The 13,038-nt window shown below is 47.0% G+C and overlaps 1 long non-coding RNA gene across 1 annotated transcript in view; it reads left to right on the plus strand.

Moving 5' to 3' along the window:
- Nucleotides 1-13,038, plus strand: part of LOC148522303 (uncharacterized) — a 101,016-nt gene that overhangs the window by 22,728 nt on the left and 65,250 nt on the right. The window contains exon 2 of the long non-coding RNA XR_015878756.1: nt 6,337-6,475. This is a non-coding gene — a long non-coding RNA (uncharacterized LOC148522303). The remainder of the gene's footprint in view (nt 1-6,336; nt 6,476-13,038) is intronic.

The raw sequence follows: 13,038 nt of genomic DNA on the forward strand, positions 1-13,038 counted from the left end.
ATCTCCATCTGGATCTCCCCATGTTGTAAACTGGACCTGGGTTGTCTGATCAGTGTTACACGTTTACACTGCCCCTTAACCCGGGTCTTTCCTTTGTCCAACCCTGGTCGCTACCTGGGTTGTTCCCGGGTCACAGGACCCAGTTATATTTTTGGTACCCTTTTCGACTGAGCTGCGATCCGGGTAGACCCGGCAATAACCCGGGTTAAAGGGGTATTAGAGAGTGACAGAGAGAGGGAGATGATGACAGAGAGAGGGAGATGATGACAGGGAGAGGCAGTGCGTGACCGTACGAGGCATATGGTAACAGGGAGACAGTGGGTGAGGCAGGGGGTGACATGGATAGACAGTGGGTGACAGGGATATGCAGTGGGTGACGAAGAGATAGAGGTTGGCAAGGAGAGGAAGAGGGTGATAGGGAGTCAGTGGGTGACAGGGAGAGGGTGACAGGGAGAGGTGGAGGGTGATAGGGAGAGGTAATAGGTGACAGGTAGAGGCAGAGTGTGACAGGGAGGCAGTGGGTACGGCAGTGGTTGACATGGATAGGCCAAGTATATGCAGTGGGAGGCAGAGGGTGAGAGGAAAAGACAAAGGGTGGCAGAGAGAGGCATTGGGAGATGAGGAGATACAGTGGGTGACAGAGGTCAGGGCTGGCTCGAGGCATGTTCGATCATTGCGGTCGAACAGGGGCGCCACCCCATAGAGGGTGCACCCCTCCTAACATCCCGATTTCAGTGGGACAGTGCCACTTTTCGGGCACTGTCTCGCTGTTCCACCCGTGGCCCGAAGTGTCCTGCAGGTGGTCGGCTGGTTGGGCACCCACACCGCCGCAGCTGGGATGGACCCCGGAAAAGCTGAATGGATGCAGCGCGCATGTGTGCGGCATCCATTCAGTGAAGGGAGATGGCTGAAGGAAGCCGAGCTAGTGACGGAGCCTGACGCTACTCAGAAGGCGTGCCATGCGGACACGCCCAAATAACGGCATTTAGGGGCGTGGTCTATGGTAATTGGGTCACGCCCTCACTATCAACCATCCTGCACAGGGTGCGGCTATCCCTGAGGGGTACAATCACACAGTCCTGCTCTGTTTGTGAGAGATGGCCCCGCCCCCTGTGGTTTCCTAGTTCGGTACTTGGTCAGACAGTCTCTGAGGCTGGGTACACACTAGACGATGAGCAAACGATGCAAAATCGGTAACGATTTCCCTTCAACTTCCAGACACTTTGCGTACACTGGGTCTGATTCAGAGCCGGACGCTATTTGCGCTCGCTCGTTCAGAAAAAGGGGCCGGATATTTAAATAGAGCGCTCGCTCTTGCGGTCTGTTGACGCCTCTATGTTTGAGCGAGCGAACGAAATATGCGCTCGCTATTTTGTAAAGACGCCCCCTGGCCGTTCGCATCATATGTCATCTCCGCTATTTATTAGATTAATCGAGTACATCGAAAGGCGTCTGAACTGCTCGCAGTGCTTGTGGTTGGATTTTCCTACTGCAATCATGCGAACAGTTCAGGCTAAGAGACAACCAAGTGACGTGGTAGATGACGCTGCTTTGTTAATTATGCACACCCTTAAAACGCCTGTTTTGTCCGTTTGGCACGCCTGCGTTCGGATCTCCACTCCCCGTTTTCAAGCAACTTCCCCTGTTACCACCCACAAACGCCTCATCCTGTCACTCAAATTAGCAGGCCCTCGCTATTTTGCGAGCACACGATTTCCGACCGCACTGACTGGTTGGTGCATGCGCATTACGACCCATATGCATGCGCAGATGTGTGAACATCGCTCGGAGCGAACGAGCGGCCGCTTACAAGCGGCTCTGAATCAGGCCCGCATTCAACGATATGTTGCAAATCGTTAATGATATCGCCTAATAGGGCTGCTTGTACAGACGACCAAAGTTGTGTCCTACGACGTGCGGGAGTGCGCATCGTACACGATACAGTGCGTACACACTAGACGATGTGAACGATATATATCGTATTATCCGACCTATACCGCCCGGATCATACGATATATCGTCTAGTGTGTACGCACCTTGACAGAGCCAGTTACACTGGATGTGAGCTGATAGGGTAGAATGTGGGTTGGCCAGGAGGCATACCATGGGCATGCAAAGGCAGGAGGAGATGGAGCTGTTTGGATGCCCAAGAATTCCTCAGGCACTAGGGCCCACCCTGCTCTCTGCGCTGGGCCAGTTGGCCGACATTGTTCAAAATAGTCGGGTGGCCCCTGGTGCAATCACCTCCTGCACCACTGGGAGCTCCACCCCTGAATTCCAAAATACATAACTGCCTTCCCTGTGTTACACTTAATTGTAAAGATTTGTGTTGTCCATAGATTTGCATAGGATAGTAAGCAATTTGTGTTTTATGTCAATCATTGTGCATAACTATATTACATATACTGTACATTTGAATTACAGTATGCTATTTCTATTACGTCATAGCCCATTCCTAAACTGGGTGGTATGAACATGAAAAGGGTTAATAATGGTGTCATCACACTGGAGTTTAATGATAGATCGTTTCTGAACTTTGACCCCTCTTCCCTGTGTCAGTGATGTCACGTATATATATATATTGATCTTATTGATACACAATTAAATTGAATTGTCAATGTATTAGGGCTTAACTTATTTCTAAAAATAAAAAAGCTCATTGGTTTTAATAATTATTAATTCAATATATAATGCAGTGATTATGGTCTGGAGCTGTTGCTTCCCAAATGTTTCTTCATCACATTAATTCATGAGTGGCTGGTGTATAGCAAAGTCGGGGTTCCATGACCACATGAAGTGTAAAGTTGCTTAGCACGTGGACAGTCGCATGTTCCCTCACAGTAGAAAAACATTTCCCCTGACAAGGAATTGCACGCTGAAGGCTCCAGAAATAGCACAAGCATTTGCAATTTTCTTGGTAGCAATTTTCACCTGCAAATCACAGGAAAGAGGTTACTGTAGTTCTGGAGCCACTTTTCAAGACTTTGGGAGAGGCGGTTTTAGTTATATAACGCAAACACGCGGCTCCAGCTATAATCATCCTTAGTCTATGCATTACATTTTTTAATGGTTTTCTTGATTGAGACTCCAACTCATGACCTTACAACACATTCGATGGAAACCATAATTTACACTGCTGTCTAGGGAAGAAGTCAAATCTCTGATTGTTACAGCTGAACAATGCACCAGTAATTTCAACAGTTTGGTTTGTTACTGTATTTATTCATAAAATTGTTTTCAAGTGTCAGACTAAAAAGTCAATAGTTACAGTAGAAAATTAACAACAATTAAGTAATGTATTTTCCAACATCTCCACCTTCAGAGGAAAGTAATATCGTTCTCGAAGCAGCATACGCAGATCAATCGATGGTGCGAACTGCGCATGCGTGCGTGATTTAGCATTGCGATCGCTTTGCGATCACTCGAGCAAAATGAAAGCCATCGCAGAGTGAGTGTCAGGCTGTGAGCATTTGCATATGCAAAAATATGAGCAAAATATTATTATGACATCAGTCAACTGCACTCTTCTTGGCCCATTAAATATTGCCATTAAACGTGACTACTGCATAGAAAAATCTGTTCCAGCATGTGGCAAATTGAGGACAAATGCCAGATGTCCAAGGGGCAAGCCATTGTTCCAGGTGATCGTCAAAATCAATTCTTCCTCTCCCCTTGACAACTTGAAATAGGCTACATGTGGGTAGGTGAAATGCGTTGGTAATGGAAATACACCAGTATCCAGAAGGGGCAGCTACCATCTGCACCATTCAGAGGACTTGAGAGGGGTTTCTGAGAGCTCAGACCAAAGACTGTTTGATGTGCCAACTTATGCTCACTATCCGGTAGGAGGCTGTATTGTACATTTTATGGAAGACATCTATTGGGGATTTTTAATCTTTTATGACAACATTTCTATTGTGTAGTGTGATTCATTAAACAACGATAATACGCTAGATGCTGTTATGGTTTTCTTTTCTATGTATCTGTGTCGCATTGAGCGGATTGGAGATTTTTAAGGAAAGTAATATTATTTTCAAGTATTATGATGAGCAGACTTGACAAGTGATCTTTTTGAAAGCATAATACCAAATGGGACACAGCATTAATTTAAGGTCTTTATGATCCTCACATATCATTCATAATTTTTATAATGCAAAGAGCCTCACAGTGACCACCATATAATGCAGAGAGTATCACATTGACCGCCATATAATGCAGAGAGTATCACAGTGACTGCCATATAATGCAGAGAGCTTCGCAGTGACCGCCATATAATGCAGAGACCATCAATGACTGCCATATAATGCAGAGAGTATCACAGTGATTGCCATATAAAGCAGAGAGCTTCGCAGTGACCGCCATATAATGCGGAGACCATCAATGACCAACATATAATGCAAACAGCATTGCAGTGACTGCCATATAATGCAGAGAGTATCACAGTGACTGCCATATAATGCAGAGAGCTTTGCAGTGACCGCCATATAATGCGGAGACTGTCAATGACCAACATATAATGCAAACAGCATTGCAGTGACTGCCATATAATGCAGAAAGTATCACAGTGACTGCCATATAATGCAAACAGCATCGCAGTGACTGCCATATAATGCAGAGAGTATCACAGTGGCTGCCATATAATGCAGAGAGCTTCGCAGTAACTGCCATATAATGCAGAGACCATCAATGACTGCCATATAATGCAGAGAGCATTGCTGTGGCCACCATATAATGCAAAGACCATCAATGACCGCCATATAATGCAGAGACCATCAACGACTGCCATATAATGAAGAGATCAGTGCAGTGACCGCCATATAATGCAGAGACCATCAATGATCGCCGTATAATGCAGAGACCATTGCAGTACCCACCATATAATACTGAGACCTTCAGTGCCTGCCTATAATGCAGAGATCATCAGTGACCCACAGATAATACGCATACAGCACACGCCACACACACACACACACCATATTAATGCACCTGCCCCACCCCCACACACATTAATAAACCACCCCCACTTCATACAGTATTAAAACACACACCCCCTTAAAGAAAACAAATACACCCCTCCTCAATGCATAAATATACCATCTCCCCAGATAACATAAAAACATTTTCACATTTCCACTGGCACTTACCTGTCCAGGAGGAGGATATGTCTTGTCTGGTCCATGCAGAGCTCCAGAGTACTGGAAAGGTATACAGAGGCAGGCCAGAGGAGAGGAAGGGTTAGGGACTTGGTGTACAGGAGTGGGGTCTCAGACTGTAATAGGAAAGAGTAGAATAATAGACAGACAGGGTAGAGGAGATAAGGGGGCAGGGACTCGGGATTGTAGAGCAGGGTTTCAGGCATTGATAATAGGGAGTAGATTAGAATAGACAGACAGGAGTAAGTAGAAGAATAGGTGAGAGGAGGGGTCTCGGGCAAGTAGGGAAGGGAGTACTTGGGCATCCGCAGTGGAGCACAGACAGCTGGATCAGAGTAGGAAGGAACCAGCTGCCACTAATTAAATAGTTTATTAGCAGGGCTGGCAGGCACCCTCCACTACCCATCACCCGGGGGCATGTGCCCTGCCTGATGAAAAATGTAGAATACCATGGGTTCCAGGTTGCATGAAATTTTAACAGTGTCGTGGATAAGGACAGCTACTTTGGAAAGCAGCTGTCACCATGAGCCCTTACACAGATAATTCAGGCACTAATTAGTAGCGGCAGAATTTTCCGCTGCTAAGTCTAACCCGACAGTGTTGGTGCACATGCATAAAAATAGTTCCACGTGGCGGGCCGGCACAGATGGAGGGAACAGAAAGGATATTTTTTTGGCGATTCTTTTTATCACCCTATCCTGTTTGTTCAGGTGAACAAATAGGATAATTTGGCCAAAAACATATAGGATCTGTGATAACTTCATGGCACTTTTTAGGGATTAAATTTTTGGGATGCATCAGGTCTCGGCATGGGGACAAGTACTTTACTGCTGCTAATTGGATACCGGTCAAAGTGTCAATTAGGAGCACATATATATATTATTACATAAATAAATAGCAACATTCATGATTATCATAGCCCAAGATATAATTGTAAGCACAGTTTAGGCCTCAAAGCGCATTGCCGGTCTTTGGGTGGTCCCGATGATTACCCGTGTACATTCCCAGTTGTTAGCAAATTGCTAGGACTAGGGGGGGGCAGCTGAAGGTTTATTGTGCCACGTAGAACGATACCAGTGCGCTGCCTATTGGAAGTCCCTATGTGATTTATTAAACATGAAGTAGGTATACGTTATATAATTTAAATATTACGTTGTATTTGATGTCATGAACCTTTTTTCAGATTTTACACTGTCCTCTTTGACTGGTCACTCAGCAATGAAAAGGTGCAGCATTGGATCCACATGGCAAATGAAAGAATCAAGCATACAAATGAATCCGTCCTACAACTGCGCATACCAAGTAACTTCATTAAAACACAGGCGAGTGCCATGAATGCAAAATTACTTAGGTAATGATAGGGCACTTAAAATAAAGTATTAGCCCATAAAACAATGTTAGCACCTCGGGAGATGGCAGAGACGCCAGTTTTCCGGAGCCAGATGCTGCACGTTTATACCAGGTCAGCTCCTGATGTTCCATGATTACAGGTTTTTATATACTGTTTAATTGGCACTTCAGCGGAACACCTCAGTGTAAATGGGAGCTCTCATAGGGCAGAAATTGCTTTGTGGGAGAAATAAGGAATGATGAAAATGGGAAATGAAATTGCCTGATAGAGAGCAGCTTAATCTACAGGATGGAGGGATGGGTAACAAAAATCAAGACTTTGTATCAGTATCAGTTTAGCCAACCATAATGTTTAATTTATACTTTTGTTCAGAGATCTTATTGGCTTATACAGCAGCAGCGTGCAATGTTGGTTAGATTGGGAAGTCTGCTTTCTTTATAAGTCAGAGAAAAACCATCATTATGCATCAGAATTATGCAGTATTGTGAGTGCACAGAGTTTATGGGGGTTATGTAAGAAGTTCCAATATTACCGAACTGGCTTGATATTTAAAGTGGCTATCAATTATAAGTCTGGTTTTGTCTAATAAATGGTGGCCACTTTAAATGTAGCGGTGAACTCGCCAAAATCACGCTGGTCCCGTAATCTCAAACCCTTATATCTGCACTTCTTGCCTCTCCACCCAATAAATCTTCTATAGTAAATATTATGATTTACATTATTTTATAACTTGCATTTTCCCTAAAGCTGGCCACACACATAGCGATATTTTACCCGATCTGGCCGATTGCGACACATTGGAACGACAGATTGTGTAAAATATGGCCAAATCCTGAGTAAATCGTGAGTCCCCACTCACGATCACGATGCGATTCCCCGCTGGTCACACATTGCATCGTCAGATCTGCCGTGCAGTAGGGGAGATCTGACAATCTAGGAGGCGATGCACTGTGAAAGTCTGGATGCAGGAGAGATCGTTTGAAGATTAGACACCAAATTGTGTGGAGATCGTGTGCTGAGCTGCCGGGGAGAGTTTCAAGGGAAATCGTACACAAATCGTACACATCGGCTGATTGTGTGCAGATCGCCATGTGTGTGGCCAGCTTAGGCTGTGCCAAGAAGAACATTTTGTGGAGTGTGAAAAATCATGTATTGCTGATTTCCTTCCCTGCACCCGCTGCGGATAGACAAAGATGTAGGAACACTTTTAATGTGGGTCAGGGGCGTATCAAGAGAGGAGGGGGCCTGCGTGCAATCTCCATCCGGAGCCCCCTCTTCTGTCTCCGTCGGCTGGCAGTGCACGGGCACCGCAGCAGTAGACACTGGACACTAGTCTGCGCCCAGAGTCTACTGCACATGTGCAGGTCGCCCGGAAAATGGCAGCCAATTCCCAGTGTCTTCCTAACTGCGCATGCGCAAAAAACTGGGAGAATGACCGCGGTGGCCATTTTCCAGGTGATTTTACAGCGCTGTTACCGCCGACGTGGGACTCCGGAGAGGTATTAAAAATATGGGTGCAGGGTGTGCATTCTGGGCCCCATTGGCCCAGGGTCCCGTGTGCCTCACACTCCCTACACCCATTATAGGTATACCCCTGATGTGGGTGCCTGATGTGAAGAATGGGGTGGGTAGTATGTTGGATGTGTGTAGTAAATGTATACTAATGGCAATAGAGGTATAATTAAGGTAGACAATAAAAATCAGTCTTATGATTAACCACGCAAGGTGTGCATATATATTATATTTTTTGCTATGGGGATTCAGCGGCCCCCTCCAGGGGCGGCCGTGTCAGCCCACCCATTGAGCCGCTCCTGATGGCCCATGGGAGTTGTAGTAGTTGTGCTTCTGATATGATATAGGGCGGGATGTACTAAATTGAAAAATGCGATAAAACCACCGAAAATTAAATTTTCGGAGGTTTTCCCGCACTTCCCATATGTACTAAGCTTCATCTCGGTGGGTAACGCATCTTCAATAGAAGCCTATGGGATTCTTATAGGGATAGCCTCTGAAAGTGATCCAATCGGATCCTTTGCAGCTCCCCATGCAGCGTGCATGCGCAGGACGCCAGAGGGACTTGTGGGTGTTAAATCCAGAAGTTCCTCTGTTCAAGGCTAAAGCAAAGGACAGCTCTTATCGGGAGAGCTGTCCTTCCGATTTTAAATTGCATTTCTAAGTACATACCGCAGTAATCAACCCCGGTATGTACTCGATAAGAGGCGGGATGTACCGCATTGAGGATGCGATGCTTATTACATCCCGCCCCTATAAAGACCTGAGCAAAACTAGAATACTCAGAAAGTTAGAAGCCTCAGCTGGCTGTAACCAAATCACGAGACCTGAGATCTCAACCAAGGAAAATTAAGCTTTTATTTGCTTATGATCCCAGGATCATGGGACGTTTTGGGCCAGTCTGAGGCTGCATATATGGCGGATTAGGCTTAATTCCTGGGTAGGCTCCAGGGGGAGCCACGCCCTGTGCAAGACGGGACTAAAAAAATGGGTGTGTGGCCTATTTACCCTAGGCTACGCCCCTTAAATGCCATTATTTGGTGGCATGCCCGTATGGCACGCCTCCCGTTAACATCAGGCTGGGGGCGAGCCCAGCACTTCGCCAGTAGCTGGGCTGTCCCTAGTCCTCTACCTGCACTGAATGGATCTCATTCCTCTTCCCCAGGGCCGGCACCGCAGCAGCTGAGATGCCTAACCTCCTGACCACCCGCGGGACACCTCACCCCATGGGTGGAACCCCAGGTCAGTGCCCCAAAAACGGGACTGTCCCACTGAAATTGGGAATGGTTGGGAGGGTTGCGCCTTCTATGGGGTGGCACCCCTGTTCGACCGCACTGGTCGAATGTGCCTCGAGCCGGCCCTGCAATAACATTTTTAGTTATTAACGGCCCTTTCCCAGAACTAGAGCAGAATTGTTCTTCCACATTAATTGTAAAGATCCTGCAGAGTTTTGTTTTACAACAGTCATGCTGCTGCATTAGTACAGGTTCAGAGAGAATAGAAAGATGTATAGGAAATCTCTAATGTCCCCTGGTATCTTCAAAGTGCGACTCTGGTGTCATAGGTCTTATTTTATCCTGAAACCTTCCTCCCCTGCATTTTAATTTTGCCATTAACATCATTAAAATTCCTGGTCATGTTCAACTTCCGTTATCGAATTTCAGTGTGTTTGTATTGCGTTAATGTGATCTGTCTTCACTGGGTTGTATCAGTAAATCACGTATTATTGTTTTTAAGTAATGTCCCCAATTCAGTGACGCTGAGCTCAACTCTTGAAGCGGCCACACAAAGCCTGTGTTTGTCTTTCACTACAGTAATTTGGGATGAATACTATCGTGTAAGCCAGTGATTCCCAACCTCGGTCCTCAAGGCACACTAACAGTCCTGGTTTTGGTGATATCCATGCTAAAGCACAGATGGTTTAATCAAAATAACTGAGGTACTAATTAAGTTGCTTGTGCTCAAGTATGGCTATCCCTAAAACCTGGACTGTTAGTGTGCCTTGAGGACCGTGGTTGGGAACCCCTGGTGTAAGCAGTGGTGTTCCTGTACTGGGCGACACCCGTTGCAGTCACCATATAGTGCGCGGCCAAGAAAAAAGGAGTGGCCTCACTGTAAGGGGCATGGCCTTGCAAGTAGGGGGCGTGGTTACACGGCCTGAACACTCCCCCTAGTTTCTGTCTTTCGGGGAAGGTCCGGCAGATGTGGACTGCGCGCCGGGGACAAGTGTATTTGCAGTGCTGGCTCCCTCCCTGTGTCAGAAGCCGAGTGCTGCACGTAATGCTACAGTACCGCACCCAGCTCCTGTCACTGAGAGTCGCCACTTTGGTGTCACCCCTCGGCAGGTAACACTGTTGCAGCCTGCACCCCCCCTTGTGATGCCAGTGCGTGTAGCTGGTTGACATTAAGGGGCCCATTTATCAACAAATATTTGCGGCTTATTCAGCTTATTCCTGAAAAACAACTTTTTCAGGGGGTAAATATTTAGTACCCCCTGAATGTATGACAGAGGGACCGCAGTAGGTATCGGCAGCCACGACCCCCATAGAGATTGCGATGCTGCCATATTTACCAACCTGTGTAATGCGATGCATACCGGAGATTGGCCACCCGCAGCTACCGCCATCCGAAGATGGCAGTAGCCCTCTGCAGCCTATGGGCTACCCTTCGCATAATTTGCCGAGAGAGGGTCCCAGTGACGCTGTCACTTCTCTCCCAGCACATCGCAGAGATGGGGTCCCTTCAGAGCCCCTCTCCCTGCGGGTGGTCCGTAATACATTCGGCCGATATATGATTGCATACTCCAGTGCGTAATATCACGCCCAAATTGCATTGGAAATGCGATCATGAATAAACAGGACCCTCATGAGCATATTTATCAAATATGGGGAAGTGGTCCAAATAATTAAAATTTCTTATCGCCGTTATCACGGCAATGAGAAATTAAGTATTGCCAGGATTTAACCAATAGGAGTCCGTCCCTGCGATGAGTAAGAGGTAAAGCAATTTTACTTCCTGGTTTGGATCTTCTTCCTTCGGATCCCTCGCCCGGCAAGTTTAGCATTCTGTAGCCCATCAACTACAATGGATAACGCCACCTGAATCTGGAATTTTAGCAGCCCCCATAGAAACCTCTTGCGGTGGAAAGCGGGGGATTTCTGCTGCGGTACCCTGTACATACATCCTGGGGATGCTTAATATGTGCAGGTAGCCCCCAAAAACAGATGTTTTCATGTGTCTCATTACTGTACTATAAAGCTAGGCTTCTCCTTAGCCCATTGCCATTTATTTCCAGCCTGCTTGATGTTTTACTAAGATATCGCCCGCTTCCCTTTGAAAGTTCCAGCACTCCTTCCTTGCCATGTTCAATAATACATGATAAAAGTAGGATGAATAAAATTCCCTTTAATGAGTACATTTTCACCTGTCAGAGAGGGAGCGAGGGAAATCAAGGGCGCTGGACGCACGCATGACGCATCCGAAATCAACCAGGCACAATCCAATGTCCCCCATAGCACCTTGTCGTTTGTGCAGCTGGTGTTGGTGACAGGGATAATTAGCGCAAAGTGCAGGCAGGCTGCAGTGCTGAGACTTTTTCAGCTTTAAATAAACACATCACGGAGGACAGCTTTATGGCCAAACTTAAATACTCAGAAACTTATCAATTATACATCTTATGCAGAAACATTTCCCTGCAGCGCGCTTGGAGATGATAGGGTTTCTGTGCACTGGGGGGATGACTATATATTGCACAATTATGCCTCAATTAAGCACGCGAATCCCATCAGTAAAAATGTTTAGTTCAGAGGTCATCAGCTGGCACTTACAGCGGTTCCTTGAGCTCATGACAATTCCTGCACCTGGAATATAGTATAATCGAGATTAAGGGGTCTATTGACTAATGCCGCGTATCCACTAGACGATCCAATGAACGATAACGATATCGTTCACAATATCGTCCAGTGGATATGCCCTCAACGACCAGCGATGCGTGCTCCCGCTGGTCGTTGACAACGTTGCTCATCGCCCGAACCTGCTGTTAAACCTGACAATATCCTCAGGTTGTGCAGGTTCGGGGATGAGGGAGGGTGCCGGCACTGAACGATATCGTTCAGTGTGTGTCCTCAATGTTGATAAGGACATTGAGCACACCACTGACGGGGACACACTACACCACAGGTTCTCAAACTCTGGCCCTGATTTAGAGCCGGACGCTCTGACAGAGCGCTCGCTCTGAATCAGGGCCGTCCCTCCTACTTTTTGGAGCGGCCTCCAGGCCGCTCGCATAGCTGTGGGTGACCACCCACAGTTATAGCGAGCGGCCAAAATGATGGTCAAGACCATCGCGACCATCGGGCTTGCGACGAGACCCTTGCGGTAGGGTCTCGTTGCCGCAAGCCCTGGAGTGCTTTTGGCTCTATCAGAGCCAAAAGCATTCCCACTGATATCACTAGTGCCCATGGGAACGCCTCCGTCTGGGCAGCCATGCCCCCGGCACGCCCACCAAAGGGGGCATGCTGTCAATCACCATCGACAGAACGCCCCCTTTGGGGCGAGACCCTTAATGACGGCTTGGCCGTCGTTATTCGGGTCTCGCGCATGCGCACGACGGAGCCGCCTCCGTCGTGCACATGCGCACTTGGGCAACATCGACATGCGGGTCTGAATCAGGCTCCCTGTCCTCAGGACCCCAAACAGTGCATATTTTCCAGGTCTCCTCACAGAATCACATGGGAAATAATTAGCTCCATCTGTTGATCTTTTAAAATGTGTCAGTGAGTAATGCATTCATCTGTGCACCTGCTGGGTGATCTGAAAAATGTGAACTGTGTGGTGTCCTGAGGACCGAGTTTGAGAACCACTGCACTACGCGATATCGCTCCTCATGGAGTGAATCGTGTAGTTGATATGTGGCTTAAGCCTTGGAGAGAGATAAAGTGAACGGAGATAAGGTACCAGTGTGATACCCCACTATGCAAGTTATTACACCTGACACCATGCATCGCATTACATCGCATGTCT

Source organism: Taudactylus pleione, unplaced genomic scaffold (genome assembly GCF_031769625.1).
Source record: "Taudactylus pleione unplaced genomic scaffold, aTauple2 ptg000147l, whole genome shotgun sequence".
NCBI lineage: Eukaryota > Metazoa > Chordata > Amphibia > Anura > Myobatrachidae > Taudactylus > Taudactylus pleione.